At 36.9% G+C, this 27,803-nt stretch overlaps 1 long non-coding RNA gene across 1 annotated transcript in view; it reads left to right on the forward strand.

Moving 5' to 3' along the window:
- Window positions 1-24,742, forward strand: part of LOC115295559 — a 29,341-nt gene extending 4,599 nt beyond the window's left edge. Inside the window, exon 3 of the long non-coding RNA XR_003910474.1 lies at window positions 24,521-24,742. This is a non-coding gene — a long non-coding RNA (uncharacterized LOC115295559). The remainder of the gene's footprint in view (window positions 1-24,520) is intronic.
- Window positions 24,743-27,803: the final 3,061 nt, after the last annotated feature.

Genomic DNA, 27,803 nt, shown 5'->3' on the forward strand with positions numbered 1-27,803 from the left:
TCTGCAGTTTGGGAGGTCCACCATGACAGGTGAGATGAACAATTTTCCTGTTGGTAACTTCATGGAAAGGGTCTGAAGTAACTCAACAGTTAACATACCTTAAAGATCAACGTAGCAACACTTACAATTTAGATATTGACCAAGCACTGGGGATCCAGAAAGCTCTTAATAAAAGAAACTGTAAGGTAGTTTTCTTGCTGAATCAGATGAGAGTATGTTACATAAATTGCAAAAGCAATAAGTGAAATATATATATAAAGCCTATCCTATTTAATGGATTTTGTATTTTATTTTAGGAAGACCAGATAAATGGTAGTTTGCCTTTTAAGCAAAAAACACCACTGTATGAATAGCGTTGTTCGTCACGCAAGACCTGGGATAACCTAAATCTCTTACAAGGCCGTTAGGCTCAACCTTGAGTAGTTGTTTCCCTGGACATGTTTGGATTCTCCCACACACCGCCTCTCTTCCAGCTAACTGGTGGGTTCCAGTAAGACCACTCTCTTTTAATTTCAGACACCCAATCTGGAGCAATAATCCCAGGCTTCTTGAGGGTTAAAAATTAGCATGTTACTCAGAAACTAGAAGGAAATAGAAGATGGCCACTCACTTAGACACCACTGCCAAGTTTTCCTTAGATAAGTCACTTAACTCATTACAGCCTCAAATTCTTGGCCTGTAAAAGAAGGTCAGAATAGAAAATACCGTTTCATGTTTGTATAGCATCAAACAATTTGCAAATCCCTTCGTGTGTTTTCTAACTTGGTTTTTACCAAAAACTTGATGTGAGAGGCTGGGCTGGGTTAAAATGAGTATCTTATGTTAATGACAAGGGCTAACGGGGAAACTACTTTTCTTCAGTTCCCGTGAGTCACTATCTGGCTTGAGCAAATAACTGCACTCCCAAATAGGTCTTTTGGCTTCACTTCCTTCTTTTTTTCCACTGTGACAAGCTTCTTTACAAAATTCTTTCCAGTCCTTAGAGTTTTTAATTTTAATTCTTAATGCAATATGGCAGAAATCCAGCAATCCTATTTCATGAGATTAAATTTATTGCACTTCTTCAATTCCACCAAGTGGTTGAGCTCCTGTGTACTAGGCTCCATGTTAGGAGATGAGGTGGTCAAGGCTGAATAAGGCTTGATTTATTTTCCCTGCATGACACCATTTTATACAATTACCAAAGTATATGAATATAGTTCTTCTCAGAACAATGCTGCCTCTCCTGGGTATTTTTACCCCATTTTACTGTACAAACAAAAGCAAAAACCAAAAACCAACAAAACCAACACAAAACAAAACAGGCTCAGGGTGGGGGATGAAGACTCAGGGCCAGAATTACATAGAAAAGAATATAAGTTTACTTGCTAAGAGTGTAAAGGCAATAAGATTGTTGAAGGACTAGCTGCCTGAATAAATAAATACATTCAATAAATATTGAGAGGAAAAATGTGTTCCTTTGTTTCAGAAACAAAAGAAAACTTTTATATGGCACAAACACCTTGGAAATCACTTTGGTTTTTTCTTTAAAAGTTACATAAACCTCGGGGTGCCTGGGTGGCTCAGTTAAGCATCTAACTTCAGCTCAGGTCAAGATCTCGTGCTTCATGAATTCTAGCCCCATGTTGGGCTCTGTGCTGACAGCTCAGAGCCTGGAGCCTGCCTAAAACTCTGTGTTTCCCTCTTTCTGCCAGTCCCCCACTTGCTCACACCTCTCTCTCTCTCTCTCTCTCTCTCTCTCTCAAAAATAAGTAAACATTGAGGTGCCTGGGTGGCTCAGTAGGTTAAGCGTCTATCTTCAGCTCAGGTCATAAACTCACAGTTCGTGGGTTCAAGTCCCACGTCAGGCTTTGTGCTGACAGCTAGCTCAGAACCTGGACCTTGTCTTTAGATCTGTGTCTCCCTCTCTCTCTGACCCTCCCTTGCTCACACTGTCTCTCTCTTTCTCTCAAAAATAAATAAAAACATTAAATAAATAAATAAACATAAAAAAATAAAAGCTACATAAGCCTATCATCTGATTCTTCCATTCCACTCGTAGGTATTTACCCAAAAGAAATGAGAGTACACATTCATACAAAAACTTTATTTAAAATTTTTTAAAATGTTTTAATTTCTTTTTGATACAGAGAGAGACAGAGCATGAGAGGGGGAGGGGCAGAGAGAGAAGGAGACACAGAACCGGAAGCAGGCTCCAGGCTCCGAGCTAGCTGTCAGCACAGAGCCCGACACGGGGCTCGAACCCATGAATGTGAGATCTGACCTGAGCTGAGGTCGGAGGCTTAACCAACTGAGCCACCCAGGCGCCCCACAAAAACTTTATTTAAAACAGCAAAAAAGGAAACATTGAAAAATGTGTATCAACAAATGAATACATAAACAAATCTGGTATACCCATATGATGGAATATCACCCAACGATTTAAAAGAATAAACAATTGATCCATGTAACAATATGGATAAATCTCAGAATAATTATGCTAAGTGAAATTCAGCAAGAAGACAAAAGAATACATACCATATGATTTCATTTGGATAAGTTCTAGAAAATACAAACCAATCTCAACAACAGATCCGTGGTGGTGATGGGAGAAGTAACATGGGAAGACGTGGGTATGAGAAAAGTCTTACTGGTGACGGATGTGTTCACTGTATTGATTGTGGCAATGGTTTTGCAAGTGTATAGATATGTCAAATTTTATCAAATTTTATTTTAACCTAAGTCAATTATATCTCAACAGAGCTGTTAGAGAATAAATGCAGAACACCATAGTTGCCAGGTTTATAGTAATATGTTCAAAAATAGGAAATATCATATACCTAAAGGTCATGACCCAGCTTCAGAGATCCATAGCAAAACTCCAGGACAACACTGTGTCTGTCAGAAAGTTTGGGATTCTGGGAAATAGTCAACAATTTATATTTAGGGAACCAGAATCATAATCAGACCGATGATTCTCTTAATTTTGATTTACTGTAAGTCACAGTGTTGGTTTTGTTTGTTTGGCTCCCTGTGGAATAAAAAATGCTTTTGAAGAGGGACAATGTGTCAGTTTTGGTTCTTGAGGACCAGTTAATTTGCTGAAAGTCACACATGATCATAGCAAAAATTGGAAATAGAATCTTAACCTGTTAAATTCCAAAGGCCTCTCTTCTACTCCCTACTGCTTTGATGTTCCCTGCCTAGTTTGACTGTGACTCTAAAACTGAAGGGCAACAGCATGCCAAAATTTTAACTTAGACTTTAAAGAAATAGAAGCTTGAAAAAACTTGCTAAATTGCTTTATTCAAATTGCCCTATACTCCTTTTCCATGTCTTCTATTCTGTCCTTCTCATGATAAATCTTTTTTTTTTTTCTTTCCTACCACCAGGACATTTCCAAAGATGGTTCTAGAGAAACTACCATCTCATGACTTTTGAGGGTTTTATATTCTTCCTGGAAAATCCGAGAGCCTCCATGGGCTGAGCAAGTCTGTAGTTCTCTGACTTCTCTGTGCTGCCTGTGTCTCTCATTTCCCAGCTTTTCTTCAATATGGAGATGAACTTCTCTGTTTCTACCCTTTGTCCATTCTTCCTGCAGAGGTTAGGTGCCCATTTCAATACATTCAGAGATTAATATCTATTCTGTTAACCTGTGAGATGAAAGAGAAACCTCTTTGTTACCCACTAGCATTAGCTTATTAAAATGAATCTGACATATTAACATAATATTAACATAACATTAAAATAATTATTGTTAATTGAGCATGTTCTCTCTCTTTAGCCTATATCTTTGTTCTGTATCTATGTGCTATCTGTTAAGAATCTTCAAAACTTTTTGAATAGATATCATTATCCTCATTTTACAGGGGAAAATGTGGTCCAGAGAGGTAATTTACAAAATTGTCTGCAAAGCAATCTGCCAAATGGCTGAGCTATTAGATATTAGAAACAAAATTCAATCTCTTTAATGTCTGTCTCCACAGAAAGGATCTCCTTTATGCTCCATAACCTGTGAACAAACCATCCTTATGACCTGTTATGCATCCAGACTCAGAAGTTGATACTGACCAAATGTGAATATTATATCAGTGTCTGACTCAAAAGTGCCCAGTGGCATGTTTGTTTTTTATCCCTATATTGCCTCTATAATATTTCATCTGTTTTCCAGGTTCTTTTGTATCTGGGCCCATCTCTCCTTTCAGTTATATGAATTGCCCAAAAAAGGGATTTCCTGTGTTATCACGGTCAACAGAGTTATTATTAAAATAGCACTTTTAAACTCTCAATTACTCTTTACTACAACCACATCATTATAGACAATGAGCAGAAACTTAGGACATGAGATAAGAGATTGAATGATAAGAAAAACTTCGTTTTGTGATTTTTCCCCATAATGATGAATATTAATTTTTATAGAAAGCATATTCATCCAGAACCTTTCTTCTTTTTGGATAAAATTCTTAAAACATCCTTTGAAAAGATTCCTGAACAAGGGGTGGAATACGGTCATATCCTAATCTGTCTGCTATAGCACAAATGCCTATGTTAGGTATGATAATATCATGACTTCATAGGTCTTAGTCACACCTAACCTCAAACCCTCACTCAACTCCCTTCTCCCTGTTTAAACTCAAAGTCAATAAACTTCTTGTTTCAGCTGTCACACATAGAGAGCTCAGAGTTTTCAATACTATCCTTATAACACAAAAATAAATGTGGACAAGCTAAAAAATGATTTTTTTGATATATTAGAGAACTGAAGACAAAGGACAACTCACCAATCCTTAGTCAGAAAAGAAGAGATTTAGAGATGCAGCAGCTAAGATTTTCTTACTGGAAGAAAACCTACTGGATTCATTAATTGGCAGGAAAATTTAATTTTGATGAATTGTTGGAAGTTGAGTTTAAACTAGCATGAAAGTGAGAAACTCCCAAAGCCCCAATCTTAATGGGGGCACACTTTCCTGGGCTTTTCCTTTAAGAACCCCACAAGGAGTGAGGATCTTAGAAAGAACTACTTCAACTGTTTATTTATTTACTTTGAGAGAGAGTGTATGTGAGAGTGTGAGTGTGAGAGCAGCAGAGAGAGAGAAAGAGAGAATCCCAAGCAGGCTCCATGCTGTCATTACAGAGCATGATGTGAAGCTTGATCCCATGAACTGTGAGATCACGACCTTAGCCAAAATTAAGAGTTTGCCACTCACTGATTGAACCACCCAGGAGTCTTAGAAAGAACTACTTTAAAGGTAAATGGATTAAATTATCGACTCAAAGACACAGACTGACACAACAAATTAAAAAATAATAATAATACCCAACTACATGCTACCTACAAGAGATTCACCATAGGTTTTAGAATATACATAGACTAAAAGTGAAGGTATGGAAAAAAAGTAGTCCATGCTAATGGAAATCAGAAGACAGAGTGAGTAGCTACACTTATTATCAGAAAAAAATAGACTTTAAGTTAGTCAATATAACAAGAGAGAAAGAAGGTCATGATATAATGACAGAAGGGCTAATTGACAAAAGGATGTAACAATGGTAAATACACATGCACCTAACATTGGAGCTCTTAAATATACAAAACAAATATTTACTCACTTGAAAGGAGAGAAAGACAGCAATACAGTAATAGCAGAGGGCTTCAATATCCCACATTCAACAATGAATAGATCATCTGAACAGAAGATAAACAAACAAACAAACAAATAAACAAAAAACCCCACTGGACTGGAACTCACTTTAGCCCTAATGGAACTAACAAACATATATAGGACATTCCACCAACAGCAATAGGATAGACATTCTCCTCAAGCTCACTTGAACATTCTCTAAGATAAATCATATATTAGGTTACAAAACAAGTCTTAGCAAATTTAAGAAAGTTGAGATCATATCAAGTCTCCTTTCAAAATACAATGATATGAAACAGGAAATCAATAACAGGAAGGAAGCAAAATATGTGAAAATTAAACAACATACGAGATAAAAGAAGATATAAAAAAGAAAATAAAAAATAACCCTTTGAACCATGCCAATATTAACTAATGTAGAATTACTATTTTAGAGAGATTATTATATAAATTATTTATTTTGTTCAATGTTTCTTTGTTTTTGAGGGACAGACAGAGACAAGGTGTGAGCAGGGGAGGGACAGGAAGAGAGGGAGACATAGAATCTGAAGCAGGCTCTAGGCTCTGAGGTGTCAGCATAGCCCAATGCAGGGCTTGAACCCACAGACTATGAGATCATGACCTGAGTCGAAGTCAGATGCTTAACCAACTGAGCCACCCAGGTGCCCTGATAAATTATATTTTCTGAAGATATTTTGATCATAGAGCTCAGGCAGGATTCTTCACACTTATTCAGTTACATCCTACAATTGACACCTGAAGAACATGAGGGTTAGGGACAGTGAACCTCCTGCAGTTAGAAATCCAGGTATAACTTTTGACTCCCCCAAACCTTTATTACCAATAGGTTATTGTTGAATAGAAGCCTTGTTAAAACATACATAGTTGATTAACATATATTTTGTATACATGTTATATACTGTGCTCTTATAGTAAAGTAAGGTAGGGAAAAGACAATGTTATAAAATAAAATCATAAGGAAGAGAAAGTACATTAACAGTATTATACTGTATTTCCAAAAAAAATTCACATATAAATTCAAGAGTGTACTTCAGTCTTAGATAGTTAGTTGACTTCTTTTGGTCTTACATTTTCTTACTTGTATAAAGAGATGATAAGAGTCATTATGAACATCATGAGCATTATTATGGAAAAAATATATATTTTATAAATGTATACTTAATATATACTTATGATAGACACATAATAAAGGCTCCATAAATATTGGAAATTATTAGAACTACAGAGCATATTTTTCTATGGAGGCTTTTGGTTGAGACGGATAAGAAGTACTACCAACTAGGGAAAGGATACATTGAAAATTTAAAAATTAGAAAACTTGACAGCTTTTCAATTTTACCAGCCAGCCTAGGCTGAAATATTGACTAACATTAAATTAACAATGTTTGGGGGCGCCTGGGTGGCTCAGTCGGTTAAGCCTCCAACCTCAGCTCAGGTCAGATCTCATGTTCGTGGGTTCGAGCCCCGCATCAGGCTCTGTGCTGACAGCTAGCTCAGAGCCTGGAGCCTGCTTCCAGTTCTGTGTCTCCTTCTCTCTCTGACCCTCCCCCTCTCATGCTCTGTCTCTCTCTGTATCAAAAATAAATAAAACATTAAAACATTTTTTTAATTAAAAACAAAACAAAACAAAAACCATGTTCGGCATTTCAAGATTTTCTTCATTCAGAAGGACTCTTACATTTTTAGCACTGTGGTCCCCAAGGCAAATGGGTACTTCTTCCATAGATCAATATCAATGTCAATACCAACACCAATGCATAATTGGATAAATTAATCATTTCTTAACCTCTGGATCCAAGCATTAACAAAAGCTTTCAAGAAACCACTTATTCCTGATTACTTTAGTAGATCTACCTTTGCTCTGAGAAATGAAGACAGTGTTTATAGTGATCTATATTCTTTTCATTTTCCAAATTGTTGTTTTCCTTTTTCACATTCAGTATAAGCTTAGCTAATTAGCTCATTGATTTATGCCTCTAATGTATCAGTATATGCCTGCTTTTAAGGGAGTAAGGAGAAGATTTGCAAACAATTATTTGTTGATCTATCCAACTTCTTGGTCCTGGGGGAGGCATAAACCCAGAACTGACATACTGCAAAACTCCAGGACAACTCACAATGTACTATGTATATGTATGTTTATGTATATGTGTATGTGTATGTGTTATATGTATATGTATATTTATATGGAGTGCAAGGTACATGCTTCAAGCCCTTCCTCAGTAAAGGCCCTACATTGATGACTTACCATAACAATTCAGTGATGGAAAAAATGTAGTTCTTGTCCCATTCTGCAAAGGAAAAACTGAAATAAAAGATGTTCAAAATATATATCAGAAAATCAGTGAATGTAGCCTTCCATTTTCAAAATTCTTTTGATTAAGTTTCTGGTTATGAAAGTTCCAAAATCTTCCCATGATTACGATGTATTATGTCAATTTGTAAAAGTTAAGAAGTACTCTGTGATTTCCAACTTATTCTAGGAAAGATGTTTTATTTGGTTTAAGACTTCTGGAAAAATGTCTCTTCTTTAGTATTCAAATTCCATGTCATTCATCACTCCCCAATTTCTCTATAAAGTTTTCTTTCCCTCATCTTTCTAGGCCAACTCATTGAAAACTTATAGAATTTCTTTTTGGTATCAATCATTGTCCTTTGAACCATAAAATATTGTGACTTTGTGTATTATTATTATTATATATTATTATTTAACTTTCCAAGTGATACTTTAAACTTTCATCCACTTATGAAGATTTTACTGCAGACCAAGATTCTTGAGGAAGTCTTGGCCAAACAACCAAAAAAACAAAAACAACAAAAAACATGAAAAATAGAATGCAACTGCTGCCATCAAGGAATTCATAGATATTGATGGACGGATGGTATATGATAAGTAGAAAAATTAAAATATACATTGTGTATACTATAACTGAGGAATGACAAAATACTGAAGAAATTCAGAAAACTGAGCTGTCTGTTCTGCCTGAGGAAGTTGGCAGAGAGGAGAGAGAGAATTCACAGAGTAGATTGCACTTCTGTCTTAATAGACGAAGTAAAATAGGATGATATGTAGGGAAAAGGCGAGAAAGATACACCAAGTAAGAAGTAATTTGACTCAATTTGTATTTCGACTGACTAGTATTTTCTACTTTTCCTTGTGTTTTGTATAAATGCTTGCTTTTTGTAAATTTCAAATTTAGAGAACTAATAACATTTTGGTAGTAATTTTATATAAAACAGTTCCTAAGACACTTTTGGCCTTTCAAGATTACTCCGAAGTACCTTGTTTTTAGACAGATACAGAGTGAGTTATGAGACATAAATCAAATTTATGAAGCCCCCAGGCTCTGAATATAATCTTGAAGTAAGTAATGATGTTATCATCCATATCGGTGGTTAGGAAAACTGAGTCACCAAATGACCTGGTAGACATGATTATCTTCTTAATGAAATTCAACTCAAATAGCTAATCTATAATCACCTAAACTTGGAAATACTTCCATTATAAAACATTTCTCCATTTAAGAAAAGGTGCTGGGTGAGTGGAGGGTGTGTACACCCACCGCCAACGCTCCTGTCTGCTGGACTGGGAACTTGTATAACCAGGCAAAAGGGCCACAGGGGCACACAGTTGCTTCCATTTTTCAGATGACAAAGCTCAGCTTCATCACTTGGCAAAAAATCAATTTTACAAATTTAAACTAGGAACTAAAGAAGTTTAAAAAATAAAATTCACATCATTTCTGGAGCTGTCCTATCCATAAGGTATCAAGACACTTAATATTAACTCTACATCCACTCAGATTTTTTATTTAAAGAAGAGTCAGTGTCCAAATGAACCATGGATTTATTTTCTCCAGATTTTCCCTTTGAAAATATGCTAAAGAGAAGATGTTACTATGCCAAAAGTGATGATTTACACATTTTACATTAGCAATTATATATTTGGCATTAACTGTATCAGAAAAAATACATTTAGGTTTGGTTTAATGACTCTGATATTGATGGCCTATAAAATTACATTGAAAAATCAATGTGTTAAAGTATGTTGGTCAAGGAAATGGAGAAGCCATTATCACTTACAATTGCTTTTACATTCTAAATTCTAAATCCATTGTTGTAATATATCTATGGTTACAGAAATATTGTTTCTATGAATCCCTGAATAAGAACCTTTCGCCCACTTTTGTTTTTTTGGTTTTTTTGTTTATTTGTTTTTGTTGTTTTATAAAGGGCTAATGTTGACAGAAAAAAAGTTGTTAGATCCAGACCCATGAGAAAAAGTATTTTTTTATTTTTTAGAAGTGCATTGTCATTGGAGAAATTACTAGTAGTCAAGATATGTAAATAGCTTTGCTCAAATTTGCAGAAATGGCTCCTGGCCTTGAGTGCATAGAATGTAATATTGTTTGAGCTTTTTACTATCTCTCCTTGGAAAAGAGCTTGAATAAAAAATATCCTGTGTTCAGAAAATTCTGGTTGCCTGTTAAGGACTGTAAGCTCACTGAATATAGTCTCTAAAATCACGCTTCCCTGAATACCCCATTCATGCACAATAGTGAGGAGTTTCCTAAATGACAGAGAGGTCACAGAACAAATTGTAGGATTATTTTGTGCTATTTTCTAATGAGTTCTCGAACTGTGGAAGAATTTGGTCTGAGGTTTATTTTCCTTGTAACTTAGTAGGGAGGATGTGATAGAAGGACCCTAAATTCTTTATCCAGCTCAACTATCCCAAGTTGAGCACACTGAATATTATCCATGACCATATTGACATAGGCCAGTTAGCAATCTATCCCTGGTTCAGATCAGGCCATTTGTATTATTCAGTTCAGACTACCATAACAAAGTACTATGGACTAACTGTTTTAAAAAGTCAGAACTGCATTTCTCACAGTTCTGGAGGCTGGACCAAGGTATCGGCAGGGTCAGTTTCTCCTGAAGCCTCTCTCCATGGCTCGTAGATGGTCATGTTCTCCTGTCTTCACATCATCATCCCTCTGTACATATCTTGTCCAAAGGAGGACACCAATCACATTGAATTTGGGCCCACCCTAATGACTTAATTTTAACTCAATTAAATAGAGCCCAATTCTGACATTCTGGCAGTTTAGGATGTCAACATAAAATTTTTTTGGCCAGGGGTGGGGCACGGTTTATCCCATAACAGAACACTTAGGGGAATGTGTCGGAAACAGTTTGTAGTGAAGAGGTGGAAGTACTGTTCTCTCTCTCTGTCTCTCTCCATCTCTGTCTCTCGATCTCTATCTTTGCCTCTATCTCCATCTCTCCCCATCTTGGTTCCTTCTCTTCCTATCTGTGCTCTCCCAGAAGGCAGGTTGGAAGGTTTTCTGTTTACCTCAATAATATCTCAGAGGTGACTGGTTTTCTTTATTTTCATCCATGCCAGCCCCATTGAGGGCAGCAGCTTCTCGTTCACACTGTGTGCCTGGTGTCTAAATGGCGACTCTCTTACCATCACGGCCATTAGATGGTTTTCTGCGAGCACTTGAATTCAGGGTTTCTGTAGAGACAGGGCTCTTTGCATTTCCTGTCCCCTTGCCACCAGGAGACAGTCTCCAGGCCTCTCATTGATCCCTTCCTCTGCTCCAATGATTAGTCCCGTGATTGGGTGGGGAAGTGGGCAGTGACCACTGCCTTCAGTCTAGAAATCTCCACCATATCAATTAGCCTTGTGTCCTGGGTAAACTGGTGATCCAGGCTTGTGTCCTCTCACCAGTGGTCACCTCCTCGAGCTTCTGAAAATATGTTTTAGTGGCAGCACATGAGTCTATAGGTCTGAGGCCTCAGAAGACAGCTGATGAAAAAGATGCCATGTTTTCTCATATTATTCCTCAAATTTTATGCTGAGCTGTGTGCAGGGCGAAGAGTGGAGGGCAAGGATGCCTTGATTCCAAATGAGGGGAAAAGCAGAAAAAAGTAATCCCTTATGTTTAACAAACATTTCCTGTCTTCTGAGACACTCTCTCTAGATGCCTGGGTGGCTCAATTAGTTAAGCTTCTGACTCTTGATTTTGGCTCAGGTTATGATCTTATTTGTGGTCATGAGATCAAGTCCCATGTCAGGCTCCATGCTGGGTGTGGAGCCTGCTTAAAATTCTCTCTCTCTTCTTCCACCCCTCCTCTGCTGGTATAAGCTCTCTGTCTCTCAACCTCTCTCTCTCTCTTTCAAAATCAAAAACAACCAAACAACAACAAACTATGAAAATCTAGTAAAAGATATCAGAATGTTAAGCCTTACAATAAGGCAGCCCAAAGATATGAAGTAACCATGGAAGCTCAGAGAACATAAAAGTTTCATCAGAGACTTAATATGTAAATGTTTTCCAGTCAATCTGCCATTGTTTTCCTCATTTATAAAAAATAATAAATATTTTAAACAAAAGCTGCCAATCATTTGGTACCTGAGTTGCCTGGAGAAAAATACATGATAAATAAGAATGGACATATTTCCCATTATATGATCCCTTTCGCTCCCTCTCAATTCAGTTAACTCACATGCTCTAAGAACCAAAGGAGATGCAATATTATGTGATAAAAACACAGGGTGGCAAGAATCTCTCAGCAAAAGACTGGGATTCTAGAACTGTCCTTGATACCAAAAATCTATAACTTGGGGCAAGTCATTTAACCTTTAATGCTTCTGTTTCAATATCTTTAAAGTGATAGGTTGGATGAAATAACCTCAAAAATCTCTAGTTCTTTTATTTTTATTTATTTATTTTTTATTATTTAATGCTTTTTATTTATTTTTGAGAGACAGAGAGAGACAGTGCGAGCAGGGGAGGGTCAGAGAGAGAGGGAGATATAGAATCTGAAACAGGCTCCAGGCTGTGAGCTAGCTGTCAGCACAGAGCCCGATGCGGGGCTCGAACCCACGAACCGTGAGATCTGACCTGAGCCGAAGCTGGATGCTTAACCGACTGAGCCACCCAGGCGCCCCTCTCTAGTTCTTTTCAAGCAATAAGAGTGGGGTACTGTCAGTAATGAAAGGACTCTGAATTAAAACTTCACTAATAAAAGTGTGATTTTTATTTTTAATTTTTTTAAGATTTTTTTTTGAGAGAAAGAAAGAGCAGGGAAGAAACAGAGATAGAGGGAGAGAGAGAATCCCAAGCAGGGTCCATAGTGTCAGCTCAGAGCCCGATGTGGGGCTCAAACTCACAAACTGTGAGATCATAAGCCTAAAATCAAGAGTGGGGTACTTACCTGACTCACCCACCCAGGAGCCCCCAAAATATGATTCTTAAATGTAAGCTAGACCTACGTGTTTCAAAAGGAACATAGTGCTTTATAAATAAAACACTGCTTGACCATGTACTCCTTGTGAATTGGATACAATAACCTAGAAATGGCAAAGTAATTTCCTTGTATCAACTCTTCATTCTACACACAATGCTGGAAAACAGGTTTGTAAAGATGTTGCTGAAAATAAGGGCAGTCATGATTTCACAGCTGACATTGCCTAAAGGGTGCAAATTATCATAACATGTGTTAGTTAACCAATCTCTAAGTAATAGTTTTCACGACACTGGTCTCAACCCATTAGTGAATTGTGGGTCTCAATAATTATGCTTTAAATAAAAAGGAATACAATAGAAAGAAAATTTTAGTGTATGTTACAAACTCTAAGAGTAAGTATTGTTCTGTGATCTTCCATTTTTAGTTTTATATAAGCTTATGTATCATGTGTATATACAGCATGTATTTATAGATGCGTATATATGTCATGTTTGTATATGCATATATAAGAATATTAGGTTGTGTTGTAAAATTTATATTTTACAGTAAATCAAGCTTAAACAAAAGAAAAAGGCCATTGTTCTAGGATAACTCAACTCTTTCCCAATCTTACTCCCACCCTGCCCTTGTTGGGCAAGAAGAGTTCAGACATTGTACAGCCTTCTGGATAGAAGTGGAACATGTAATAGGGATGCAGCATTCATGCTACAGTATATTCTAACCTCCTTGAAACACTACTTCTTTTCTTTTTGTTTCTTTTCTTTTCTTTTTTTTTTAACAATTTTTTTTATGTAGGCTCCATGCCAGGTGACTTATGACTCTCTACCAAACCTAGCCAGACAGGCACCCCTGAAGAAGTACTTTTTGACTCTTCCATTTGTGTTCTTTTTTCTGGAGGCTCTGTTAGAATTGTTCTTTTTTATTTGGTACCTTAATGTTTCTGACTGTGAGGGTGATGCAGAAGACGTGGCCATGACACTTCTTGCCTTGTTAGAGGAGGTACTGTCTGGTGACTCTTAGAGAGCTAGAAACGGAGGGTGAAGAGCAGGAAACCTACGTAGACCAATTACTGGTGACTCTCATGGGCGTGGAGCAGGTGGGGCACGGAGCACTGAATGATGGAGCAGCCTGGAGAACTAAACTAGAGACAGAGAAAAAAGCGCTGCATATGTCACTCTAAGGATTTTGGACGTGATGCCATGGGGAATGGGGATATAGGGGAGAAGGGTCACAAGAGAGTCCACTAAAGGTTTTAAGTCAGGAAATGCAGGAATTAAGTGCATTTAAGGAAGTACTCTGGAGGCTATGTGAAGACCCAAGGACAATGGAGGAGATCATTCCTTTAGCTTAGGCAAGAGAAGAAAAACAATGAAAGGACACCAGTAGGGAGGCTGGAGAGGCGGAAGGGGTATATTCAAGTCTTTTTTAAGAGATAGAGGATCTGGTCTCATGTATTGTTTTCACTTTCACATTCTACTATATACACAAAGCATCTAAAACTAAAATATTTTTTCCAGAAAAAGGTCTTTTCCCTTCCTGACTTGATTCATCACTAGTAGGAACATCATCTGGTCATTCAGAGGCAAAAAATAATCATAATCTTCTTGAGTTCACGGTGTCCTTTGCCCTTTCTTCTTTATTAGTTGCCTAGAAACTCACAGCCATATTTTACACCTTCATTCTAAGCAGCCTCTTCTGTTCAAACCATCATTAACCAGTGGAGATGACTGAAATAACTTCTCATCTGCTCTCCTTGCCTCTTCTCTTTCTTCTCTCACTCTTTATTCAATGCTTTCAAACTAATCTTTTTATAAGGCTACAGTTTTTTCTAGACCTCTCTGGTTATAGACTTGCAGTGGGTTCCAGTGGCCAAGAGAATAAGGTTAAAATGCTTCCATTCAACAATCATTGTGATTCCTTCCCACCTAATCACGCCAACTTCGTTTTCCAAACTCCTTTAACAAATAGTACACTTGTTCATCGAACAAATACTGGGAACATCTATGTCTCAACTACAGTTTAAGTTGTAGTTTGGGTCCAAGGTTAAGAAGAAAAAGCTATGTTAAAAATAATTACATTTATTTTCAAAGGCTGGCAAGAGGCCTGCAAAGTTTTATTTTGTTTTTAACTTTGTTTAATTGTATTTTTAAATAGGGACTGACGTGACCTATTTCTGCTACGAGTCTTTAAAGGGTCACTCTGGACCCTGTGTGGAGAGCGGATACTCAGGAAGCTGCAAAGAAGCAGAGTAGATCCTATATTCTTGGAGGAATTATTGTACTTGAACTAAGTTGGCAGTGGTGCAGACTGAAAGAAGTCAGCAGATTCTGGAATTCTTATGAGAAGTAACAGAACTTGGCTGATGAACTACACATAGGAAATAGGGAAAGATATGTTTCAGTAGAGACTTTGAGTCAGACATAATTATCTGACTCCGAACAAACTTTTTCTGAGACTAAATTTCTCTATTTAATAAATATCACAAGATTTGCTTAGACCATATTAAGTTGCCCATTTTGGCTACTAGTAATTTGCAAAAGCCACATTTATATGGTTCAAGCTAATAGCAAATGCACAGAATTATTGCAAGAATTGATGGGATAAAGTATACAAAGAAGCCAACTTAATAAATATTGTACTTAGTAGATGCTAGTCTCCTTCTCCCCTTCTGTCTCCTTCCTTCCACTTCAGGATCCAAATAAAAATCTTTTCATTGTAGTCATACGGATTAACTAGTATACATCAATCTCTTTATCCTCAGAATTCTAATTAAACAGATGGCTTTGGTTTAACAACCCTCTATATCTGCCTTGTTTTCAAAGAGTACAGACAGGCCAAAGGCTTTCACACTGTTACATGGTAAGTTAATCACAGACTCAGGCTAAAATATGATTTTCTGAACTGTAGATTTTATCATATCAATACTACTTTGCTGTATATTTATTAAGGTGTTTATTACTTTATCTCTCCCACTAGATTATAAATTCTTTGAAGGCAAGGCAATTGTTTGGAATCCAACATTTTCATACAGTTAGTAAATACACAGTAAATATTTCTTGACTTAAAAAATTTTTTAATGTTTATTTTTGAGAGAGAGACAGAGTGCAAGTGGGAGAGGGTGAGAGAGAGGGAGACACAGAATCTGAAGCAGGATCCAGGCTCTGAGCTGTCAGTACAGAGCCCAACGCGGGGCTCGAACTCATGAACCGTGAGATCATGACCTGAGCCAAAGTTGGATGCTCAACTGACTGAGCCATCCAGGCAATATTGTCTGATTTAATTAAGCTAGGCATTATATATAATGTATACTAATGAAAGAGAGAGAAAGAAAAACACGTGGAAAAGAACATAAAATTGCCATTTCTAGGTTATTGCTTGCCAAATTTATGCATGACTTAACCCTAAAACAGAAGAAGAAATAAAAGAATTGTAAGAATGAAATTGGGGAGATCAGGGAAAGTCTCCTACAGAGAAGGATCTTACCAGGGCTACTATTGCAGTAGTTCTCTTGAGGTCTTAGGGCAATGGGTTACTTATTAAAAACATTTCAGAAGCAGAGAGTTTGACATACTGAATCAGAAACAATTGTAAGCATTCATTCTGATTTGTAACAGGCATCTGTCAGAACAGCTGGAGTCTGAAATTACCTGTCCAATTATTTACAGCAAGGTCTAATCCACATCCTGAAATTTGAAGAGGTCTCACATTTTAGTTATGCTCGATTAGTTTGCATGTAACAGCAATTTTTATCAAAACTGCCTATATTTTTAGACACAATCAGTTGAACTAATTAGACCAGATGGACTAATCAAACCATCTTTTTAATAAGTGAACAAAGACTATTGTATTTGTTTGTAGCAATTTTATTCACCACAAAGGCACTAATACAACATTAATCGACTTCAAAAAAAATGAAAAGTAGCAAGAATAGGGAGCTAGATGTAAATTAGTCACATCACTATGATCATATCATATTTCTTCCTGACTCACAGAACTAAGAAGCAAATGTTGAATTACTTCAATGATACTGGAGGTACAATCCATTAGGTATGCGGCATAATTAACCAAAGCTAACAATTTAAAATCTTTTGATTGAGGGGAAATCCAAGGTGTCATCCATGGGAAGCCCATTTTCTGGACTATGTAACATCTTACCAGATTTTACTAACGGGTTTTATGATAAATGACAGTGGTCAACTGCAATGATAAAATAATCAGACTACTTTTATTAAAATTTGATCACTTCCACATGCACATATGAAATAAACATGTGGAAAACATGGGTTTTTCAACACAGTTTTAAGAAATTTAGGATGTTCCAAGGTTAGGCTGACCAACTGTACCAATTTACCCAGGACCAGGTGGTTTCATGGGGTATGGGACTTTCAGTGTTTCAACCAGGAAAACCCAAGATGAGCTGGTCATTCTATCCAAAATATTTCAATGTACACTCGGAAATTTTTAAATATTCAATGAGTATTTAAACAGGAGTTTAAATGAGGGGCACCTGGATGGGTCTGTCAGTTAAGCATCTAACTTTGGCGCTGGTCATGATCTCCAGGTTTGTGGTTTGAACTCTGTGTCGGGCTCTCTGCTAACAGCTCAGAGCCCAGAGCCTGCTTCAGATTCTGTTCCTCTCTCTCTCTCTCTCTCTCTGCGCCCCCCACCCCCACACCACTACTTGTGCTCTCTGTCTCTCAAAAATAACTAAAATGTTAAAAAAATTATAATACATTTAAATTTTCTTAATTTAAATTAAAAAAAATTGAAAGATTTTAAATGAAGACATTCCTCACAAATCTTTGGTGGGCAGTAGTAGTTTATGTGGAAGTAGGTATACATAGTATGAGAAGAGTCTGATAGCTATGGGGAATAGTAGTTCCTAAATAAATGGAATTAGACATTGAGCAATTCAATTGAATTTGATGGATACATGAAGACTATCCACCTAGCTCTGTGTTCTGGATTAAAGGCCTCAGGTTTAAAGATGATCAAGGTTCCTCCCTGAACTGGAATAATCAGCAAAATGTAGCATGTCTATAAGAAACAAATATATTTTTATAATAATTTCAATAATTCTCAATGTGCCAACGTCGACACTGGAGGAAAGTACAGAATTGCACATGCAGTAAATGTGACTGTTCAGCAATAAAACATAGAGGGAGTTCCATATACAGTGAAAACATGTACAAGGTTTAAAGAAACGCTACAAAAACATGTTTTGTAAAACTAATCATTCAAGAGCATCCCTTTTTTATTACAGACATGTTTTTGCTTTTTTAGATATACCAACTTGTCTTTGAAATAGTTTTCTTTTTTCTTTTTGAGAAGTGGAAGTATTTTTCCAGTTCTCATAAAATTGTTGACTGCCTGAGAATCTGGCACTTAGGGTAGATGTAGCAAACAGAAATAAGACATTTTTAAAAACAATAACACTAAAAAACTAGTTCACCTTTATTTTTACCATCTTAGCAATTTAGGAAGCTGCTATGTCATAAATTAGAAGAAAAGACCACATTTACAATTAAACAGATTCCATTTGGTATCACATTCTCTGTTTTTCCCCTTATTTTTAATTTTTTTTAAGTTTTCTTTATTTTTGAGAAAGAAAAGAGACAGAGGAGCAAGGGGAAGGGCAGGAAAAAGGGGATTACAGAATCCGAAGCAGGCTCCATGCTCTGAGCTGTCAGCACAGAGCTGGACGCCGGCCTCCGACTGGTGAACTGTAAGACCATGACCTGAGCTGAAGTCAGACGCTTAACCAACTGAGCCACCCAGCCGCTCCTCTCTTTTCTTCTACGTTTTTTATTATCTTTTTTTTTTTTTTTTAATTTTTAGAGACAGAGAGAGACAGCGCGAGCAGGAGAGGGTCAGAGTGAGGGAGACACAGAATCTGGAGCAGGCTCCAGGCTCTGAGCTGTCAGCACAGAGCCCTATGGGCTCAAACCCTCGAAGGGTGAAATCATGACCTGAGCTGAAGTCAGACGCTTAACCGACTGAGCCACCCAGGTGCCCCATCTCCTCTCTTTTCTTAATTAGGCACCCCATTGCTATCACTCATATTTTTTTATTTTATTCTTTTACTTTCATTATTTTTTCCCAACAGAAAAAAGAATTGTTATCAATGCCACGTTGCAGCTAAGGCTTTTAAAAATATTTTAAACTGTTGTGATAATAAATATTTTGTAAGTAGGAACTCGAGTTAGGTCTTCTTTGGGAGGATATATGTGTGAGGAAGATGGACCCAGGTCCTCGTGAGCTTCCTGTATTGGACCACAGGAAGCTCTGTGGGCAGCTGACCTGGCTACAAGGAGGCTTAAAGTGGACAAAAGTCACTGAACTTTATTGTCTCACAGACGATAATTAGCATCAAGGCTTCCAATGCTGCTAGCAAAGTAAACTGTTGGTAATCCAGAAATAAATAAACTTCAGTCACCCCTTTAGAGATTCTCTGAGAAATACATTTCCCAATTAATATTTTATTTGGCACAACTTAATATTAATATTATATATAATATACACATATATCATATATACATATATAATTGCTCAATATCTAATTCTTGCTCATATATATGTATGTGTGTGTATATGTATATATACTCACACATATGTGTATATGAGTGTATATGTATATATATTTATATATGAAATGAAGCTACATAATAAAATAGTGCAGGAGGCTTGAGAATAGGAAAGAATACTTGAAGTAGCTTCTGAGAAAGTTGGGAGTAAAGGCAGACTTGGAAAGCATGAGTAATTGCTAAGCAAGGGGGAAGCAATTTGAAGTTGTAGACCACGATTTCCTGGAGGTACCAATTAGTGTGTTTCAGTGCTGAACGATCCCAAACATATGGACCTGCAGAGTAATTCTCAATTTGGGCTTTGTTAAACGAATACAACAGAAGAACAAGACAAATGAGCTAGGGATTGTACAAACATATTTTCAGTGATGGGCCATGAGTTTTATGTTGAATAGAGTGAGATACAGGCAGAAAGGGACTAATAGGAAAAGAAGATAAGATCTAGGAAAAGAGAAATAAACTTTACAGAAAACTTATTTAGTAAGTATTCCTAAGCCAAATAACTTAATTAGATATTATAATATTTCAACCAAATTCTGAATTTAAGATTATAATTTATATTAAGGGGTATAATCAGGATACTGGATAACTAACTGGAGTGGCCAATGTAGAAGGAACTAAGAATCAATAATAATTAAGGAATATTTGTATAGAGGAAGAATATAGGAAGAAATGAAATTTGGTACCTATAGCAAATTCTTCAGTGAATAAGAGGTATTCTGGAAATCAGTGATAGCCATGAGTGTGACTATAAATTAGAAGAGTCAACTCGAATTAGTCTCAGAGTTCAGATTAGCAGGAGCAGACAAGATTATAATAAAATTTAATTACAATGGACTGGGATGAAGTTTAATTGCAGAAGACATTATGGATAATTTGGGAAGAAAGGAGAGACATTGACTTGGGCTAGGAAAGAAAACAAAGAACAATAAGTAAAATTAAAGAAAAGATGGATACTGGAAGACTTTTCTTTGCATGGTGACCAAAATCTACTAAAACACTAGATTTCCAAGGCAAATGTTCCCAGGAATCTTATTTGGATAGACTGTGCTCTTGAAGGAAAGTTACTCTAAGGTTAAGATACTATTATAGCCCTTGACATCCATTCCCATCTGCTTCTGTTATTTGTGCCTGTTTCACAGGGGCTGGAAGTCCAAACACTATTTCTCTGAGTCCCTTTGACTCTGAATGAGAACTAGGTTCCAAAAATGAGATGCACTTCAGGAAGTTTGGAAGGAAGAGGGGAGCCAGAAACCATATACTCGCATCTGTGACGACAGACAGAAATTTCTTGTAGGCATCAATGTCTGTAAGTGTAGGGTTGTGCATTCTGCTGCCCAGGCACATTCTGCTGGCAGCGGCAACAGCAGGAATGGTAGTATCGGCCGTTTTCTGATATGTAGACCTATGCATCCAGTAATATCCACTTATTTCTGCTTCTTCCACTCTTCAAATGATTTTGTAAGTCTCCGTTCCCTGTATTAATCTAATCTGTTTGAAAAAACTAAAGCAATTTCTATTTCCTATAATCATAGCTCATACTGAAGGTCAGAAAGAATAGTCGTGTCCAAGGATCCTCATTAGGGGATGAAAACTGAGCACACTTTCTTGAAAAAGAAGACTACTCCTTCTTTGTAAAGAGTCCATGTGAACCTTAATTGTGATCTAAATGGTCTTTTGGCCCAATTAAAGAAATGCCATAATTCCAAAGTTAGAAACAGCAGCCACTCCTGGGGGTTGGGAACACGAATGTTGCAGAGAGAACTCAAGGTGTGGTGAGGAATCAGAGCCTTCCTCATACATCCTCCTAAACCCAAGATAGGAAATGAATTACTTCTCAGTTCTTACATGGTGTTTTATTCCTTTTATTGGCTCAACATTTTTAACTTTTTTGATTTTCAAAACTTGTAGATTCATAAGAAGTTGCAAAGAAATGTGTAGGAAAACCCTGTGCAACCTTTCCCAGCCAAAAATTAACTTCTCACACATTAGTATCAAAATCCAGACATTCGTATAATCCATAGAGTTTATTCATATGTCACTAGTTACACGTACACCCATTTGTGTGTGTGCACGTGTGTGTGTATCTTCACAACATTAGCACGTATTTGCCTTCCTAACAACCACCTAAATCTGTAACATTGGACCCTCACTGCAAGATTTCTTTGGGTTACCCCTCAAAATCAATCCTTTCTCCTCCCCCATCCCTACCCCCTGGCAACCACTAACCTGTTCTCTATCTTTATAATTATGTTATATCACAATATTACATACATAAAAACATGAAGGAGGTATCCTTTTGAAACAGTCTTTCCTTAATGAAAAAAAAAGCAATCTTCCTGAAAAAGAAAAAGCAACAATGTTTTGCACATTTTGTAGTGAAGTAGGGTATTGTGTAAAGAGGATATTTACAACAACTCTAGTGTCTGGATATACAAACATCTTAAATATAAAGTGCTTGTCATTTTACAATATGGCTTTATTCAAAGTTCAGAAATGACTTTCAAGTAACTGAGTAATTTCAATAACACAAGACTATGGAAATTATTTCCAAAAGAAGTTAATTCCCGTGGTATGTGGCCTCATTTCCTACAGTAAATAACTGCACAGATCCAATTATAGAGACTTATAAATATGCTGCCTCTTGTTTGCAATATTTGTACTTTTAAGCAAATGACCTTCAAGTTACTAATATGACCTTCACATTTATGAACGTTGACAGTCCTTGTTTTGGAAGATAATATAGTCCCCCCACCTTGCTTTAAAAAAATGGAGGAAACCCAACAGAATTTAGGAAACTTTAATCCATGTGGGAAAAGATGAAATTAAAATAGAAACCCTGAGGAGAACACCTATAACACTATCTGATTACAGAAGTATAGAAGTGAATTAAATTATTAGCAGGGACATGTAAAGACCAGAGGCTCATTTTCAAAACTCTTTCTCTCCTGCTGGAACCCTGTGTATTGGGAGAGATCACCTGAGCCCCTAACTAAGTATGGGAACATTTTTACCCAGACAAATGAGCTCATGTACACAAAAGAAGTTTGTGCCATTTTTCAGCTAGGTAGGACAACTTGGAATATGTAAGTTAGAGAATGACATATTGTGAATCTTCAAGTATTTTTATGGTGGATAATAAAAAGGGGAATTTTAGAACCATTACCTAAAACCTAGGATAAATATCCAATGTAAATGTAAGAAGGTCTAAAAATACTTTTCTGTGCTGAGGTTTTTTTTATCATGATGATGATGATGTTTATTTTTCAGAGAGAGAGACAGACAGACAGACAGAGCATGAGCAGGGGAGGGGCAGAGAGAGAGGGAGACACAGAATCCAAAGCAGGCTCCAGGCTCTGAGCTGTCAGCACAGAGCCCAACACAGGGTTTGAACTCACGAACCTAAGCCAAAGTCGGATGCTTAGCCAACTGCACCACCCAGGTGCCCCTCTGCTAAGAGTTTATGTTAGTTTTTAGAGTTGCCAAAACAAATCACCGCAAATTGAGTGGCTTCAATAGCAGAAATTTATTTTCTCACAGTTCTGGAGTCTAGAAGTCTAAAATTGAGCTGCTAACATAGTCGACTCTTTTTAAAATTTTTATCCAAACTTTTTTATGTCGGGAATTGGTACCTGCAGAGGAGAACCTGATTGCGCAGAAATATAATAAATTCCAGGTCACTTTGAATAGAAATATGTCACTTTGGACCACATTTTGTTGTTCAGGACAGAGTCACTTTTTAGGCTCTTTCTAGCTTTATTACATGAGGTAAGCTGACACTTATTACCTTGAGGATAAAATGTGACAAGGCCTTCACTGATTAATCTGACAAAGACAGCTTCTTTCAATAACCTTTGGTAAGTGGACCATGCCTGCAGAGAAAATTAGCAAAATTATGGCAGAATATCCAAAAGGAAAGTGGTTGAGAACCCAGTTCATATGGTTTATAGAACCTCCTTGGCACTGAGAGAGTCCCAAATGAGGTTCATCAGCACCAGAAAGATCTGTAGTCCTCAAGAGGAGCTTTCAAGGGCACCTGGGTGGCTAAGTTAGTTAAGTGTCTGACTTCGGCTCAGGTCATGATCTCATGGTTTGTGGGTTCAAGCCCCATGTCAGGCTTGTGCTGAATGCTTGCTCAGAGCCAGGGGCCTGCTTCAGATTCTGTGTCTCCCTCTCTCTCTGGCCCTTCCCACTCATGCTCTGTCTCCCTGTGTCTCTCAAAAACAAATAAATGTAAAAAAATTAAAAAAAAAAAAAGAAGAGCTTTCAGTTATGGTAAGACTTATCTGAACCAGAGAACTGATTTAACCACATAGGAAGTTACTGGGAAAAAGATTTCTTCAGGTATAGTGTTAGTCCACATTCAAACCTCTTCTAGGTCTTACAGAGATCTGGTCATGCCTGTGAATATAAATTTAAAGAGCAAAGTCTTAGGAGACCAAAAGTCGATGACTGTTGGCATGTATAATATGGAAGACTTTGTCCTTGGTAACAGGTCACAGAGAACTGCACGGGAAGCTGGACCAGAAAGACAATTGTCACAGTGTTGTATAGGAATTCCCTGAACAGGGCAACTGTGATCAAAACAAAGGCAGATGAAATCCAAGGCCCACTATTCACTTTTCACCCAGTGTTCCCAAGTAGCATGGCCCTTTGGCAATAGTCAATCTGTTACACTTCTAGGAAAATCTGAGAAAAAGGTGTCCAGGATTGGAGAGAGTGATGGCTCTCCTAGAACAGATTCTGGATATCACACTAATACCGGTAGATCGTGTGAATAACATAACTGTCTTCAAACACATGATTATATATATATATATATATATATATAACAAATGAGTGTGAATTGATTTTATTATTGTTCTCAGTATTTCCCTCCTTATGGGAAGATGATACTTCCCCACCGTTTCTATATCAGGTTTGACCATATTACTTGCTTTGGTCAATGAAATATGAATAATGTCTATCACTTTCAGGTAGAAGCCTCAAGAGTTGTTGTCTGGCTCTCCTATTTTTCCTTGTCTTTTGCCACAGGACAAGAATTGTTCCAGATAGAAGCTGCTTTTTCAACCTGGTTCCAGAATGAAGACAGAACAGAAATACATCAGAACCAACTATTGATGAACAGGAATGTGAATGAGAATTACAATTCTGTTGTTCAAAGCTAATAAGATTTTGGGGGCTGTTTGTTATACAGCTTAACTCACCTGGACCAAAATAGGAGGGATTACCAGTTGTAATCATTTGATAAAGAGAACGTGAGTGAATTCTAGGGTCATTATTAATTTTCTGGAAGACAGAAGTTTGGCTACTTAATATTCTAAGTATTATTAAAACTTTTGGTTGCCAATGGCAAAAACCCAAATCAAAGGGTTTAAAAGAATTATTCCTGAGGTGTCTGGGTGGCTCAGTTGGTTAAGCATCTGACTTCAGCTCAGGTCATCATCTCACAGCTTGTGGGTTCGAGCCCCGTTTTGGACTCTGTGCTGACAGCTTACAGCCTGGAACCTACTTCGGATTCTGTGTCTCACTCTCTCTCTGCCTCTCCCCTGCTCGCACTCTGTCTCTCTCCATCTCTCAAAAATAAACTAACACTAAAATAATTGTTTAAAGGAATTATTCATTTACATAATAAAAATTCCAGAATTGGTGGTATTTTGGATATCCTCAGATGTTTTCAGGACTTTGTAATTTACTCCCTACTTCCTGGTCCTGACTTGTTTTCACTGGCCCCTTCTCTACCAATTCTTTTCTCATAGGAGCAAGATGTACTTACATCATATCCTCTCAAGGAATATTATCATTCACTCTGACTCGTCGGAATGCTTAATTTTAAATTAATATTGAATTTTAATTAAATATTAAATATTAAATTTTAATTTCTTTATTTCATATATTCTCTTTTCTTCTGAGACCACAGGGAATTCACTAGTGGTTGCGGGCTAATTTATTGGCAGAGGTGAGGGGACACTGTTTTAGGTGATTAAATATGAATTAGGACCCCAACCTGAGTGTGGCACAGGCCAAAGATTCATATTTCTTATAGGAGTCTCTTTTCCCAACCGCAGCAATCTTCCTTACCATTTCCGTAGGCCAGGGGAAGAAAGTTCTCGAGTTACCATTTATCTTAGGATAGGATAGAATTACACACTCTAAACTTTACACAGACGACCCAATATCAGCTCCCCAAGTACACAGAAACTGAAGCCTGGATACCACCTTCTGCATGGATGCCAGAACCCCACGGACTAGACATTAAGGTCTAGATCAAGTTCATATATCCCCATGCATCTTTCAGCCATGATTCTTGACTGTTGTTCTTAGAAATTATTCATGATAGCTGGCTTTTAGGGTTTTCTTTCTTTCTTAATAGCTATGGATCAAAAATGATATTTTACCTAGTGATCATATATGCTTGATTCAGAAAAGATGTTTTCACTTTAGCTCAGTATGCCAGGCTTTTAGTGGTCCCTTTATTCATTTGCAAGTTCCAGTAATCTTTAGTGCATCTAAAATTAGATACACTGTCTATTTAGTTCACTTCAGAATTTAGCACTGAGTTGAGCATATAGTAAGAACTCAATACATATTTCTAAAATAAAGAGAGGCAGTAGAACAAAGGTTTAAAATTTTGCTTGAAACCAGGTTGCCTGATTTTAAATCCTGCTCTATCACTTACTAACATGAGCTGTGTGACTTTGGCATAACTTTGAACCTCTCTGTGCTTCAGGTTTCCCCTGGGTAAGTAGAATAATAATGGTATACCTGCTCATGAGGTGTCGTAGGGATTAAATGAGTTCATATATATAAAGCACATAAACCGATACCAGGCATATAATAAGTGCTAACAGAGTGTTAACTCTTATTATTTGTACTTTCACTATTAATAACAAATTCATTTAGGAGTAGGTAAACCTTATAATGCTACTGAGTGGAAACAGTTATTTCCTCTTCCTATATATAGAGCTGGCGCTGGGATCAAATCTTCTTGAAGAATGTTGCTGAAAAATAGCTCAGAATTGAGTTCTGGTGTTTGTAAATCAAGTGTGATAAATTACAGTGAAATCAGCAAGTTACTGTAGGTTCAGAACTATATTCTTTCATCCCAGCAATCAAGTGGCCAACTGGGGTGAGGTGGATGGGGATTAGAGCCAACAAAGGCAAAAAGAATGTCTAGGGTCTTAGAAATGCTCCAGAAAAAAATTAAAATCAATTCATATTTTTTGCTAAGTATTAATTTCCCTCTTAAAGAGTAATCTACTTATATCAGAATCGAGGATTTCAAAATGTCGCTAATGATCATGTTGGTAGAATCATCTTTCTAGATTTAAAAAAAAAAGACCTACAACTAGAAACACTGATTTGGAAAAAATGCTTCAGTCTTGAAACTGCCAAACATTTAAGTTCAATAAATTCAATAATTGCCCACTGGCAGCTTAAAAATATTCATGCTCTTGTAAAATACAAAACTCACAGTTGGAGGAGTCCTACAGCTGAATCCCCCTTGATTTAAATGAACCAATGTTGGAATCATATCTCAAAATAGAGAAAACCAGACACGGTTTCAATAGAACTGATGCTATTTCTACTCCCAACACCAACTGTATAAAAGGTTTCCATTGCATATAAATGGTTTGGCCTTGACTGCTTTCAAAACTATTTTTAACTGATATGTTGAGCAAAATAATGTGCAATCACCTTCCTAGGTATGACAGAGCCCCTGAAATTAAACTACCCTCTCTGAAAAACTGAAAACAAGAGAAAACAGCGGGTTTCCCATTTGTTCTTTTAATAGGTGGGAAACATAGAATCACACAGACATGATCGAAACGTCCACAAACTTGTTTTAGTTTGTGTCTTTCTCACTTTTGGAGACCAAACAGCAGAATGAGTTTACTTCAAACTATCATCACCAAGGCTTTAGGTTTTTCTCAAAAAGATATGGGGGTGGCAGAATCAGTGAATAAATAAATGAATATATACAATATAATCTTCTATTAGATTCAGACAGCTTGATTCAGGAAAATATTAATGTAATAATTACTTGTGCTTGCAGAAAGTGATTGTGTAGATAATACGATTCTCTACAAGGCATTAATGGAAAATATCTACATAATGATTATCTGGAATACATTTAATAGCTCATCCAATTTAAACATATTAACACATCTGTAGATACTATCTGTACAGGATGATATCATGGTGTGCAGGGTTGGAATAGCTTGGCATTATTCACTTTGTTTTTTATTACTAACTATAGAGAAATTTCACAGGTTGTGTTTTCCTGTTAGACTTATACAACTTGAGAAACATCACA

The sequence above is a fragment of the Suricata suricatta genome, chromosome 1 (genome assembly GCF_006229205.1).
Source record: "Suricata suricatta isolate VVHF042 chromosome 1, meerkat_22Aug2017_6uvM2_HiC, whole genome shotgun sequence".
NCBI classification, from domain to species: domain Eukaryota; kingdom Metazoa; phylum Chordata; class Mammalia; order Carnivora; family Herpestidae; genus Suricata; species Suricata suricatta.